The sequence below is a fragment of the Pan troglodytes genome, chromosome 15 (assembly GCF_028858775.2).
Source record: "Pan troglodytes isolate AG18354 chromosome 15, NHGRI_mPanTro3-v2.0_pri, whole genome shotgun sequence".
In the NCBI taxonomy this organism is placed as follows: Eukaryota; Metazoa; Chordata; class Mammalia; order Primates; family Hominidae; genus Pan; species Pan troglodytes.
Genome location: NC_072413.2, coordinates 32,910,363 through 32,923,294, shown reverse-complemented (window position 1 = coordinate 32,923,294; position 12,932 = coordinate 32,910,363). Strand labels below are relative to the sequence as shown.

The following is a 12,932-nucleotide window of genomic DNA, read 5'->3' as shown; positions in this document are numbered from 1 at the left end:
AGCAACAGGTACTCTCCAGGGGCCTTGGAAGGAAGAGAGGTTTCTTTTCTTTTTTTTTTTTTCTTTGAGACGGTGTCTTGCTCTGTCGCCCAGGCTGGAATGCAGTGGCACAATCTCGGCTCACTGAAACCTCCACCTCCTGTATTAAAGTAATTCTCCTGCTTCAGCCTCACAAGTAGCTGGGACTACAGGTGTGCACCACTATGCCCGGCTAAATTTTGTATTTTTAGTAGAGCTGGGGTTTCTTTCTTTTTTTCTTTTTGAGACAGTTTCACTTTTGTTGCCCAGACTGGAGTGCAATGGCATAATCTTGGCTCACTGCAACCTCCGCCTCCTGGGTTCAAGCGATTCTCCTGCCTCAGCCTCCCAAGCAGCTGGGATTACAGGCGCCTGCCAACATGCCTGGCTAATTTGTTGTATTTTTAGTAGAGATGGGGGTTTCACCATGTTGGCCAGGTTGGTCTCGAACTCCTGACCTCAGGTGATCCACCCACCTCGGCCTCTCAAAGTGCTGGGATTACAGGCATGAGCCACTGTGCCCAGCTTTGAGACGGTGTTTCACCATGTTGGCAAGACTGGTCTTGAACTCCTGACCTCAAGTGATCCTCCCACCTTGGCCTCCCAAAGTGCTGGGATTACAGGCATGAGCCACCAAGCCAGGTGACTACTTTCTCTGAGTATCTCCTAATGTTCTTCATGCTTTGCATTCTTTTCAACCCTTAATTTGGATCTCCAGCACCTAAAATAGTTTTTGGTACATAGAAGGCATTCAAATTAAAAAGTTTTTGAAGAAATGAATGAACTTTCATGTGAATGGTGGAAGAAGACGTCCTGTTTCTAGATTTTACAGTAGAAAATCCTGCCTTACTTAGCCTCTTTATTTTGCCTCTAGGCAGAGATTTCTCAGGGAGAAATCATCTGGGAGGCCCATCATCTTTTCATAGTCTTTGAGTGCATTAAAGTGTTCCCCTCTGTTTTCAAAAAAAATTTTTTTTATGGTGAAAAGATACACGTATATTTAGAACTAGCCAGCTGGACTCAATTTAGATGATACCAATTTTTTGGCAACATCCAAAACATCGTAATCAGGAGTCAGTCAAACATATGCCTTCTTCTCTCCACCAGGCCGAATCAGGGTGTTGACCTTGGCCGCATCAATGTCACAGAGCTTCTTCACAGCCTGTTTGATCTGCTGCTTGTTGGCTTTAACATCCACCGTGAACACAAGTGTGGCGTTGTCTTCTATCTTCTTCATGGCGGACTCAGTGGTCCGCAGAAACTTGATGATGGCATAACGGTCAAGCTTGTTTCTCCTGGGGGCGCTATTCCGAGGATATTTGGGTGGCCTCGAGTCGCAGTGTCCTGGGCCTCCGGAAGGTGGGTGACGTGCGGGTCTTCTTTTTTTGTGTGGATGTGGACATCTTTCAACACTGCCGTCTTCGCCTTTAAAGCCTTTGCTTTGGCTTCGGCTTTAGGAGGGGCAGGCGCTTCCTTTTTCGCTTTTGGCGCCATCTTGTGAAAAGGGTCCTGTTTTCAAAAATTATATCACTGACCTTTGCTCAATAGGAACTGTACTTTGAGGTTTTTCTTTCAAAATTGGTAACGGATTTGCCTCTGGGTTTACCTTCCTTTCCCTCTTCGAGGGCATACATTAACAAAGGACTATCAGGTTTGGGACCATGCCATTGAAAAGGGACAAGTTCCCTTGTCCCCCCTTGCAGGGCGTGCAGTGGGGGTGTGGCTCGCTTCTTCAGTGCTCCGATGCTCAGACATCTAGAGGAGCATACAGATGGGCAGGCTGTGGGGCTCCGACCCCACAGCAGTGTCTAGGGGTGAATATTTACAGCTCCTGAAGCCCCAGTGGGCGTGTGTTACAGGATACTCTTTTAGTTTTGCTCTTTTAGTTTTGCTATCTCTAGGCAGCTTGTGTTAACCAGCTCAATTAGACCCTCTACCTTGTGGCAAGGACAGAGGGCTTTCTGTATCCCAGGTTCTTGCCTTGGTGTACCGGAAGAATCGGATCACAAGTGGGCTTGGAGAATGAGTGCAAGGTTTTATTGAGTGGAAGTAGTTCTCAGCAGATGGGGGAGCTGGTTTTCCCCTGGAATCGGACTCGCGCTCCTTCGATTACCCCAGCCAAACTCCACGTTATTCTGCTGGTCAGTGGCCAGCCTGCATGCTGGTGCCTGGCTGTGCGTTCCTCTAGACGTCCAGCTGCCTGTGTATTCCTCCACCGAGGTGTTCCTTTCCAGCTCCAGCTACTTCCGTCTCTGCCTTGCTAGGGTCTCGGGTTTTTATAGGCACAGAATGAGGGCGTGGCAGGCCCAGGTGGTCTTAGGAAATGCAACATTTGGGCAGGAAATGCCTGTCCTCTCCTAGGTCCCTGGGGGTGGAGCCCTAGCCAGGGACCACGCCCTCCTCTCCGGGGCACTTCCCTTCCCTTCTTCTGTGTCATTTAAAGGGACCAAGCTCTTCCCTTCCCAGCACTCTCCTTCCATATCACCATAACCACAGAAGAAAGAGAATTTACCTCCACAGAGCTCAAACCTTAATATTTTAGCGTAAAATATTTTAGCGTGAAAGAACTCTAGTGGTTCATAAATCTCTTCACTTTCTCTTTCTCTAACTGGACTGATTTTCAAACATCCCTCTTCTTTTCTCATCTAAAGCATTGCCCCTACCCCAAGCAGTGGAACTCAAATCTGTCCCTGGAAAAAATGAGAATGGTGACATAAAATGTGAGCAATGGCTGGACGTGGTGGCTCAAGCCTGCAATCCTAGCACTTTGGGAGGCTGAAGCAGTGGATCGCTTGAGCTCAAGAGTTCGAAACCAGCCTGGGCAATATGGTAAAACTCCATCTCTACAATAAATACGAAAATTGGGGCAACAGAGTGAGACTCTGTCTCAAGTAAATACATACATACATACATACATACATACATACATACAGTGTGGGCAACACGATCAGGAGTCAAAGAAAAGTGGACAATTTCAGTCATTGATTGGGAAAACATTTGTTGAATACTTAGTATGTACCAAACACAGCACTGACTTCCAAGTGCGTGGTTTCCCTCCAGGGACACACAAAACTCAAATCCAGTCAGATGTTGCCAGGATTGGTTTCTATGTTTAAGTGTTCAGAGGGACTTTTTCAACCAAAGCAACTGGAAGGCTTTTTGCAGCGTGTACCACTTACATAGCTAAAGCACATCCTATAGTAGATTTTTAACCTTAAACAGACATTGTTTAACAGGTTTAAAGAAGAAGCAGGAAAACAAGAAAAATCTCAGCGGGGTGTGTGTGTGTGTGTGTGGTTTGGGAAAGGGGTGGTGGAAGGTGATTAAATGCTAACTTTCATACTTTTTGGAAATAAGTGGTGGTTGAATTTATGGCTTAATCAATAAGGGTTATGTTGGCTTTTTTGCCCTGTTCTGGGGTAAGGAAGACCTCAACCTTTACTCTGCATCTGGTCCTTAGCATAAAGTACTTACTCTGGGCTGGGCGCGGTGGCTCACACCTGTAATCCCAGCACTTTGGGAGGCTGAGGCGGGCAGATCACGAGGTCAGGAGTTCGAGACCAGCCTGGCCAACATGGTGAAACCCCATCTCTACAAAAAATAGCTGCACATGGTGGCGGCGCACGCCCGTAATCCCAGCTACTCTGGAGGCTAAGGCAGGAGAATCTCTTAAACCTGGGAGGCAGAGGTTGCAGTGAGCTGAGATCGCGCCACTGCACTCCAGCCTGGGTGACAGAGCGAGATTCTGTCTCAAAAAAAGAAAAGAAAAGAAAAGAAAAATGTACTGCCACATTAGAGGTGATGATTGTTGAAGTGTTTGGTGTGCATGTATTTGTCCATTCATTTAAAAACAATTTGGTGAATACATTATGTAGCATCCTCAACTGCCCTAAAAGAGCTTTCGGAGAAGAAACGAAATGCAGATGGTCACAATTTAACTATGGTTTGACTAAACGATTTTTCAACTTTTACGATGGTGAAAGTGACATGCATTCAGAACTCTTCTAGATTTATGATGGTATTGCATCCAGAAAAATCCATCATAAATTGAAAGTTTTTGACTTACGATATTTTCAATTTATGATGGGTTTATCTGAACATAACACCATCGTAAATGGAGGAGCATCTGTATATGTCAATGGCCATAACACAAAGAGGAAAGTGTTCGTGCTGCACTTTAGATAAGGACGTTATATGTTTTTGATGGTATAGTATTAATTCCATTAACTTGACTGTAAATAGCTCAAGGCCATTTAGAAATACCACATGAATAGAGGGAAAGTCCACTTCATTTACTTTTCACAAAGACAAATTGGGATCTTATTGATCCCCTTTGTAGCAAATGATCAAGCTAGAGAAATTGGGGGAATATTAAATAAATATCACTTTGGCATAAAAGGCTATGTCACATTAAAAGTGTATTTTTGTAGCATATTGATTTCTCACATGCAGTTACTTAATTCTTAGAGCACTTAGAGCACCTTCTATGAAGGCTTATTATACCACAAAAGACGTGTCTACACCGGCAGGCAAAATTACATGGTAGAAAAGCCTGGCTTTTGCAGTCAGATGTGTTATTAGAATGCTTGTTCCTGCTTGGCCGGGTGCGGTGGCTCACGCCTGTAATTCCAGCATTTTGGGAGGCCGAGACGGGTGGATCACGAGGTCAGGAGATCGAGACCATTCTGGCTAACACAGTGAAACCCCGTCTCTACTAAAAATACAAAAAAATTAGCCGGGCGGTGGCAGGCGCCTGTAGTCCCAGCTACTAGGGAGGCTGAGGCAGGAGAATGGCGTGAACCCAGGAGGTGGAGCTTGCAGTGAGCCGAGATCACGCCACTGCACTCTAGCCTGGGCAACAGAGCGAGACTCTGTCTCAAAAAAAAAAAAAAAAAAAAAAGAATGCTTGCTCCTGCTTTATACTAGGTGCATGACCTTGGACAAAGTGTCAACTTTTCTGGGTGCCAGAGTCCTCGTCTGAAAACAGAAATAGTACTACCTCTAGGGTTGTTGGATAATCAATAATAGCCTTTTAAAAAATTGACACATTGGCTGCCGTGGCTTACAGCTGTAATCCCAGCAATTCAAGAGGCAGACTCTAGAAGATCACTTGATCCCAGGAGTTGGAGACCAGCCTGGGGAACATACAGAGACCCCGTCTCTACAAAAAGTTAAAAAGTTAGCTGAGGATGGTGGCGTGCACCTGTAGTCCAAGCTACTTGGAGAGGCTGAGGTGGGAGGATTGCTTGAGGCCAGGAGGTTGAAGCTGTAGTGAGCTGAGATGGTGCCACTGTTTTTTTTGTTTATTTGTGGGTTTTTTTTAATCAACTTTTTTTTGTTGTTTTTTGTTTTGTTTTTTGTTTTTTGAGACGGATTCTCACTCTATTGCCCAAGCTGGAGTGCAATGGCATGATCTCGGCTCGCTGCAACCTCTGCCTCTCGGGTTCAAGCAATTCTCCATGCCTCAGCCTCCCAAGTAGCTGGGGCTACAGATGTGCCCCACCATGCCCGGCTAATTTTAGTATTTTTAGTAGAGATGGGGTTTCACCATGTTGGCCAGGCTGGTTTCAAACTCCTAACCTTAGGTGATCCACCCACCTCAGCCTCCCAAAGTGCTGGGATTACAGGCATAAGCCACTGCACCCAGCCCGTTGTCTCTTTTAAATGTTAAAAAATAAATACGGCTGGGCACGGTGGTGCAATTACACCTGTAATCCCAGCACTTTGGGAGGCCAAGGAGGGTGGATCACGAGGTCAGGAGTTCAAGACCAGTCTGGCCAACATAGTGAAACCCTGTCTCTACTAAAGATACAAAAAATTAGCCGGGTGTGGTGGTGTGTGCCTGTAATCCCAGCTACTCGGGAGGCTGAGGCAGGAAAATCACTTGAACCCAGGAGGTGGAGGTTGCAGTGAGCCGAAACCACTCTGTTTATTTTGAGACTCTGTCTCAAAATAAATAAATACATAAATACATAAACAATGCTGTTATGAATCTTTGTGTACAAATTTGTTTGTGTGGTTGTATGTTTTCATTTTTCTTAAAAATATATGTACCTATCTGTCATATGCTAGTAATATGATAATTATGTTTAACTTTTTTTTAAGAGACAGGGTCTTGCTCTGTCACCCAGACTGGAGTACAGAGGTACAATCAAAGCTCCCTGCAGCTTCCAACTCCTAGGCTCAAGCGAGTTTCCCACCTTGACCTCCCCAAGTGCTGGGATTACAGGTGTCAGCCACCGTGCCTGGCCTGTTTAACTGTTTGAGGACATTATTTTTATTATGAAAATTTTCAAAAGCTGAAAGAATGGTACAGAGTACCTGTATCTCTCCATTTAAAGTCAATAATTATTGACATATTTTCAGATTCACATCCCCATTTCTCTCTCTGATTTCATTTTTTAGAGCCAGCACTCTTAACTACTAAATTACATTTGTCCCCAATTAAATGAATGAACATAGGTAAAATAGTATAATCCTTGGCCAATAATGGCTACTCAATAACATAAATTCCCTCCTCTCCTCCTTTCCTCAATACTTAGAAATATAGGATCTGGAGCTCTTATCTCTACATCAAGAAAAGAGAAGTGAAAACTGAATTAGATTCATGAACCTCCCTGTCCGCAGTGTTCCTGGACCAAGGTCAGTGGAACTAGGAAAGTGGCCATCCAAACTGTGATGATTCAGGGGTTCAATTGCTGGTTGATTTTACTAGGGTGAGATAATTAGGAAGGGCAAAATATATTCTATGAATAGTTAAATTAGCAGGGGGAAAAAAAGAGTCCAACCATCACAACTGTTTTTTATTTCAAGGTAGCAGGAACTCCAGCTCACACATATGCAAACAAACCTATTCTAAAGCAAAATTTAAAATCTCATGTGCTAATGCAGACTTTTTCACATTCCTCCCACTGAGTGCCTGGACATAAGGAAGGAACTGTGTAAGTGAACTGACCAGTGCTGAAGTTTTACCAAAACACCAACAGAAAGGGTCAGTTTCTTTCTGGACAGTGATATCGAGCAGGTGAAAAGTATGGCAGCTCATTACTCTACTTTTCACTGATTTTTGAAAATAATCAACCATAACTTTAGATTCTTGGGGTCCCCAGAACAACTTTCACTCCCGTGAAATCCACATGCTTACAAGAAGCTGTTGGGCTTACTGGAATTTTTATGAATTCCAAACCTGCCAATCATAATTTTCAGGCATCAGACCTTTAGCAGCCACTTCTTATCCGGAGATATTCCTGTAGCAGAGGTTTTCTCCCCATTGCTGAGATAAATCTAGTGAGATTATGAATACTTTTGGTCTTGCAAACACCCAGTTGTGCTGCCTGAGTCCTACTAGATTCAGACCAGACATTCTGAACCCTGGCTGTGCATCAGAAAGAGACCATTATCACTTCTAGCAAAATTAACAATTTCTTAATCTAATCTAATACCTAATCTATATTTAAATTTTCCCAATTGTCTCCATAATGTCATTTTACAGCTTGTATGTTCAAACTACAGTCCAGCAAAGTCCACACACTGGTTGTTTTTTATTCTTAAGTCTCTTATAATCTAGAACAATCTTAAATACCCCCAGCGCCCCCCACCCCACACTTTTTCTTAATGCCATTGACTTGATGAAGAAACTAAGTCAGTTTGTCCTGTAGAATGTCCTACCTTCTGGATTTGTCTGATGGTTTCCTTGTGATGGCCTGCCTCTGTTCCTCTATTTCTTGTATTTCCTATAAGCTGGTAGTTAGATCTAAACGGTTGCTTAGATTCAGGTTACACAATTTTGGTAAGAAATTTTATAGCTTATGCTGTGTCCTTCTTACTGAATCACATCAGGTGCACAAAATATCTGGTTGCTCCACTGATAGTGAGGCCAAGATTGATCAGTGCAGTCAAATGGTCAGGGTCTGATCTCTCCCATTACAAAGTTGTGTTTCCCCCTTTGACCAGTAAACTAATCTGTGGACTGCCCTTTGGTCCTTTTATTTACCACCACCATGTGCCGTGCTTACAACCTGGAAGATTAAAGGGAAAACTAACTAACTAAATAATTATCTTTTCTTTTCTGGTTTGAATCAGTAGATTGAAATCATACAATGTTCTCTGATCAGTTGGAGTGAAATTAGAATAATAGAATGAAATTTAGGAAATTCACAAATATTTGGAAATTAACTCCTACTTTTTTTTTTTTTAGACAGAGTTTTGCTCTTGTTGACCAGGCTGGAGTGCAATTGCGCAATCTCGGCTCACCACAACCTCCACCTCCTGGGTCCAAGAGATTCTCCTGCCTCAGCCTCCCGAGTAGCTGGGACTACAGGCTCCCGCCACCACACCCAGCTAATTTCTGTATTTTTAGTAGAGACCAGGTTTCACCATGTTGGACAGGCTGGCCTTGAACTGCTGACCTCAGGTGATCCACCTGCCTCGGCCTCTCAAAGTGCTGGGATTACAGGCGTGAGCCTCTGCACCTGGCCTAACTCCTACATTTCTAATTTTTAATTAAACCAAGATTGAGGCCAGGCGCAGTGGCTCACACCTATAATCCCAGCACTTTGGGAGGCCAAGGTGGGTGGATCACCTGAGGTCAGGAGTTCAAGACCAGCCTGAGCAACATGGCAAAACTCTGTCTCTACTAAAAATACAAAAATTAGCCCGGTATGGTGGCACATGCTTGTAGTCCTAGCTACTCAGGAGGCTGAGGCAGGAGAATCACTTGAACTTGGGAGGCAGAGGTTGCAATGACCCAAGATTTCACCACTGCCCTCCAGCCTGGGGGCCAGAGCAAGACTCCATTTCAAAACAAACAAACAAGATTGTAAAATCTGGACGAGGCATGGTAGCTCACACCTGTAATCCCAGTACTTTGGGATTGAGGCCAGGAGTTCGAGACCAGCCTTGAGGCCAGGAGTTCAAGACCAGCCTGGCCAACATGGCGAAACCCTGTTTCTACTAAAAATACTAAAAATTACCCAGGCGTGTTAGCACATGCCTGTAATCCCAGCTACTTGAGAGGCTGAGGCATGAGAATCACTTGAACTCGGTAGGCAGAGGTTGCAGTAAATGGAGATCGCACCACTGCACTCCAGCCTGGGCAACAGAGCGAGACTGTCTAAAAAAAAAAGATTTTCTAACCCAGCTTCATGATTGGACCCCCTCCTCCAAACTTGCTTCTCTGCCAGTATTCCTGATGCAGAGACTGTCTCTAGTCCTGCAAGCCAGAAACCAGTTAGCATCCTGCCACCTCCTTCTTCCTCACTCTCACCCTTCCTTAGCCACTGATCACCAGTCCTCAAAATTTTATCCTCCAGCATATCTCAGACTTTTTACTTTTTTCATCCCCCTGGTCCGGGCTGCTGTCATCTCTCACCAGGGCTGTTATGGTTCTTATAGTCTTGCCCACCTCCTGCTTGTTCTCCACACTGTAGGCAGAGAAATCTTTCCCAAGCTCAGAGCTCATCCTGTTTACAATCCTTCAATTGCTTTGCGTTTTAGCATAAAGATCAAGATCTTCAATGAGGTCTGCAGAGGCTAATCTGGAACTCCTTCTGCCTCCCAGCTCCTATACCCTCTTGCTTTCTGGGCTACAGCTGCTATAGCCACACTGACTGTTCCTCAAATGCCTTGTGCTGTTTCCTGGCACAGGACCTTTGCACTCACTGTTCCCACTGCCGACAACGCTCTTATGCAGCCTCTTTGCTCAGCTAACTCCTACATTTCACTCAGATCTCAAGCCCAGGATCATTTTCTCAGAGAGATTGTCCATAATCCCTCAGACCAGGACAGGTCTCTCCAGTGGTGTGTGCTGTCAGCATCATGTGCCTTCCCTTCTAATCACAGTATGGATTAATTTTTTTGTGATCGGTGGGTTAATGCTTGTCTCCCCCACTAGATTGCTCACCCACTGAAGGATGAGACTGTGTCTCTTTTGCTCACCACTCTCCTTGTGCCTAGCACCTCAGCTGGCATGTAGTAGGAGCTCTCTCTCTCTCTCTATATATATATATATATATATGTGTGTGTGTGTAAAATATATTATATATATAATTTAAATGTTATGTTACATGTTAAGTTTAAAAAACATGATGAAGGGCCAGGCGTGGTGGCTCATGCCTGTAATCTCAGCACTTTGGGAGGCCAAAACGGGCAGATCACTTGAGGTCAGGAGTTCCAGACCAGCCTGGCCAACATGGTGAAACCCCATCTCTACTAAAAATACAAACATTAGCCGGGTGTGGTGGCAGGCACCTGTAATCCCAGCTACGCGGGAGGCTGAGGCAGGAGAATCACTTGAACCCAAGAGGCAGAGGTTGCAGTGAGCCAAGATCATGCCACTGCACTCCAGCCTGGGCAATACAGCGAGAATCCATCTTGAAAGAGAGAAAGAAAGCAAGAAAGAGAGAGAGAGAGAGAGAGAAAGAAAGAAGGAAGAATGTGGAGTAAAATTCTTATTTATATATCATTTCCACATATTTTTAAGAAGCAGGATTATTCAGTGTTGTCTTGTTTCCTGCTTTTGACTGAACATTATATGCAAAAATGTATATCATATATAGGCAAAATATATATGTGCAGAGAAAAAGGTTGAACGACAATGTTACTGGTGATTGCTTTTTGTAGATAGGATTTCAGAGGTATTTTATTTCTTCTTCAGACTTTCCATATTTTCCAAATATTTTTACAATGAATACATATGTTTTTGTAATTAGGAGACAGCTGTGATTAAGAACTTACACTTTGGTGTTAGCTAGATTTGAGTTCCAGTCTCAGCTCTACCTCAGCTGTGTATTAGCTGACTGACATGGACAAGTTACTTAACCTCCTCTAAGGCTCAGAAGAATATCTAACCACAAGGTTGTTGCAAGAAGCAAATGACACAATACATAGAAATCACTTAGCACAATTTCTTGCATATCATTAGTAGTAGTAGCTCTTGTTATAGATTTTGATCTGATAAAAAAAATGTTAATTTTTAGGCAACTCTGGGCTCACTGCCTATGGGTTAGCCCTGCTCCACAAGGAGCAGCCACTCTAACAAAATAAATAAATAAAAATTAAAACAAATAAATAGGCTGGGTGCAGTGGCTCACGCCTGTAATCCCAGCACTTTGGGAGGCCAAGGCGGGCGGATCACTTGAGGTCAGGAGTTCGAGACCAGCCTGGCCAACATGGTGAAACCCCATCTCTACTAAAAATACAAAAATTAGCTGGTCTTGGTGCCGGGCACCTGTAATCCAAGTTACTTGGGAGGCTGAGGCAGGAGAATTGCTTGAACCCAGGAGGCAGAGATTGCAATGAGCCGAGATTGCGCCACTGCACTCCAGCCTGGGCAACAGAGTGAGATTCCATCTCACAAAAAAAAATAATAAATTAAATACATAAATAAGTGAAACAAATAAATAAATGTATTACTTTAAATTTTTAAAATAGCCTTTCCTTGGAAAAGAAAAAAAATGAAAATAAAGTTCATATCTAGTTTCAATTATATTTTCAAAAAAAAAAAAATACCAGCCGGGCACGGTGGCTCACGCCTATAATCCCAGCACTTCGGGAGGCTGAGGCTGGCGGATCACCTGAGGTCAGGAGCTCGAGACCAGCCTGACCAATATGGTGAAACCCTGTCTCTACTAAAAATACAAAAATTAGCTGGGTATGGTGGTGGGCGCCTGTATTCCTAGCTACTTGGGAGGCTGAGGCAGGAGAATGGTGTGAACCCAGGAGGCAGAGCTTGCAGTGAGCTGAGATAGTGCCACTGCACTCCAGCCTGGGCAACAGAGCGAGACTCCGTCTCAAAAAAGAAAAAATAAAAAATACCCAGATTGTTGAAATTACTGGACCTGGAGGACCAACTGTAGGAAGAAAGGTAATTGAAATTTAGGAAATTAATTCCTGAGACACTTTCTAAAAATAAACCCAAACAACAACCACAACAAACACCTAACATTGCCAGCCTAGAGAGAGGTGAGAAAGCAAACACTGAATGGATTCATACCCTGAAGTGCAGCAGCAGTAGCAGTGCCCCTCACAAATCTTTAATACTGTGATAGTGAGCAGCAAACAATACAGCCAAACTGATTTGACTTGTGTCAAAAATACAGTGAGCAGCAGTGGGATCTGGACATCCCTCTAGTTGATGAACACAGGCTTAGAGGACATCAGCTTCTCCATAGCAAATGGGCAAATTTGTTCTGAAACCCAGTTGATAACTTTGTAAATTATCTGGGATTGACATGTCGTGTTCCAGTTAGGACGTGTGGAGTGAGACAGACCAGCTTTGTTGCTGTATTTGTTAGGTTTTCTCTGGTGGAAAGACTCCACTGGAATCCCAGCTCCACCACTTACCAGCTTTGTGGCTTTGGCTGAAAACCACTCCTGGACTTTGTTTTCTCATTTGTAGATGGGGATGATAATTCCTCCCTCACCAGGAGGCTGTGCAGTTGGAATGTGATAATATATGTGAAAGTCTAGACTAGAGCCTGACAACTGGCAGGACTGACATATTACTCCCCACCTCCTAGGATGACCCAACTCAAGAGATAGAAGCAACTGAACTGTGTCTGTACCTGAGCAGTCTCGGCAGTGAGAGTCACGGCCAACTTCCTCTGTGGGGCCTGTACCCTGCAAACAGGGTTCTGTGGAAGTGGTGGAGGCTTCAGAGAGGGGATAGAGTCAGCCTCTGCCTTCAGGAAGCAACATTACTCACCAGCCCTTTCACCCACTAGACTGTTAATGGAGGTTTTAAATAGAAAATGATGTGATCTTCTTTCTTGAATGATTATACTGCTAAAGTTTCTAAATATAAACTTAAACTATGATACCCCCTACATACACACACATGGTCCTTATGTCAGAGTGGTGACTGTCCACCTGTCACGGCTTTTTCACAACTTTTTATTTTGAAAAATTTCAAAGAT

At 44.0% G+C, this 12,932-nt stretch overlaps 1 pseudogene; it reads right to left on the bottom strand.

The window, feature by feature from the left end:
- Positions 1 to 391: 391 nt before the first annotated feature.
- Positions 392 to 2,470, bottom strand: LOC129136971 (large ribosomal subunit protein uL23-like; annotated as a pseudogene).
- Between the last annotated feature and the right edge of the window lie 10,462 nt (positions 2,471 to 12,932).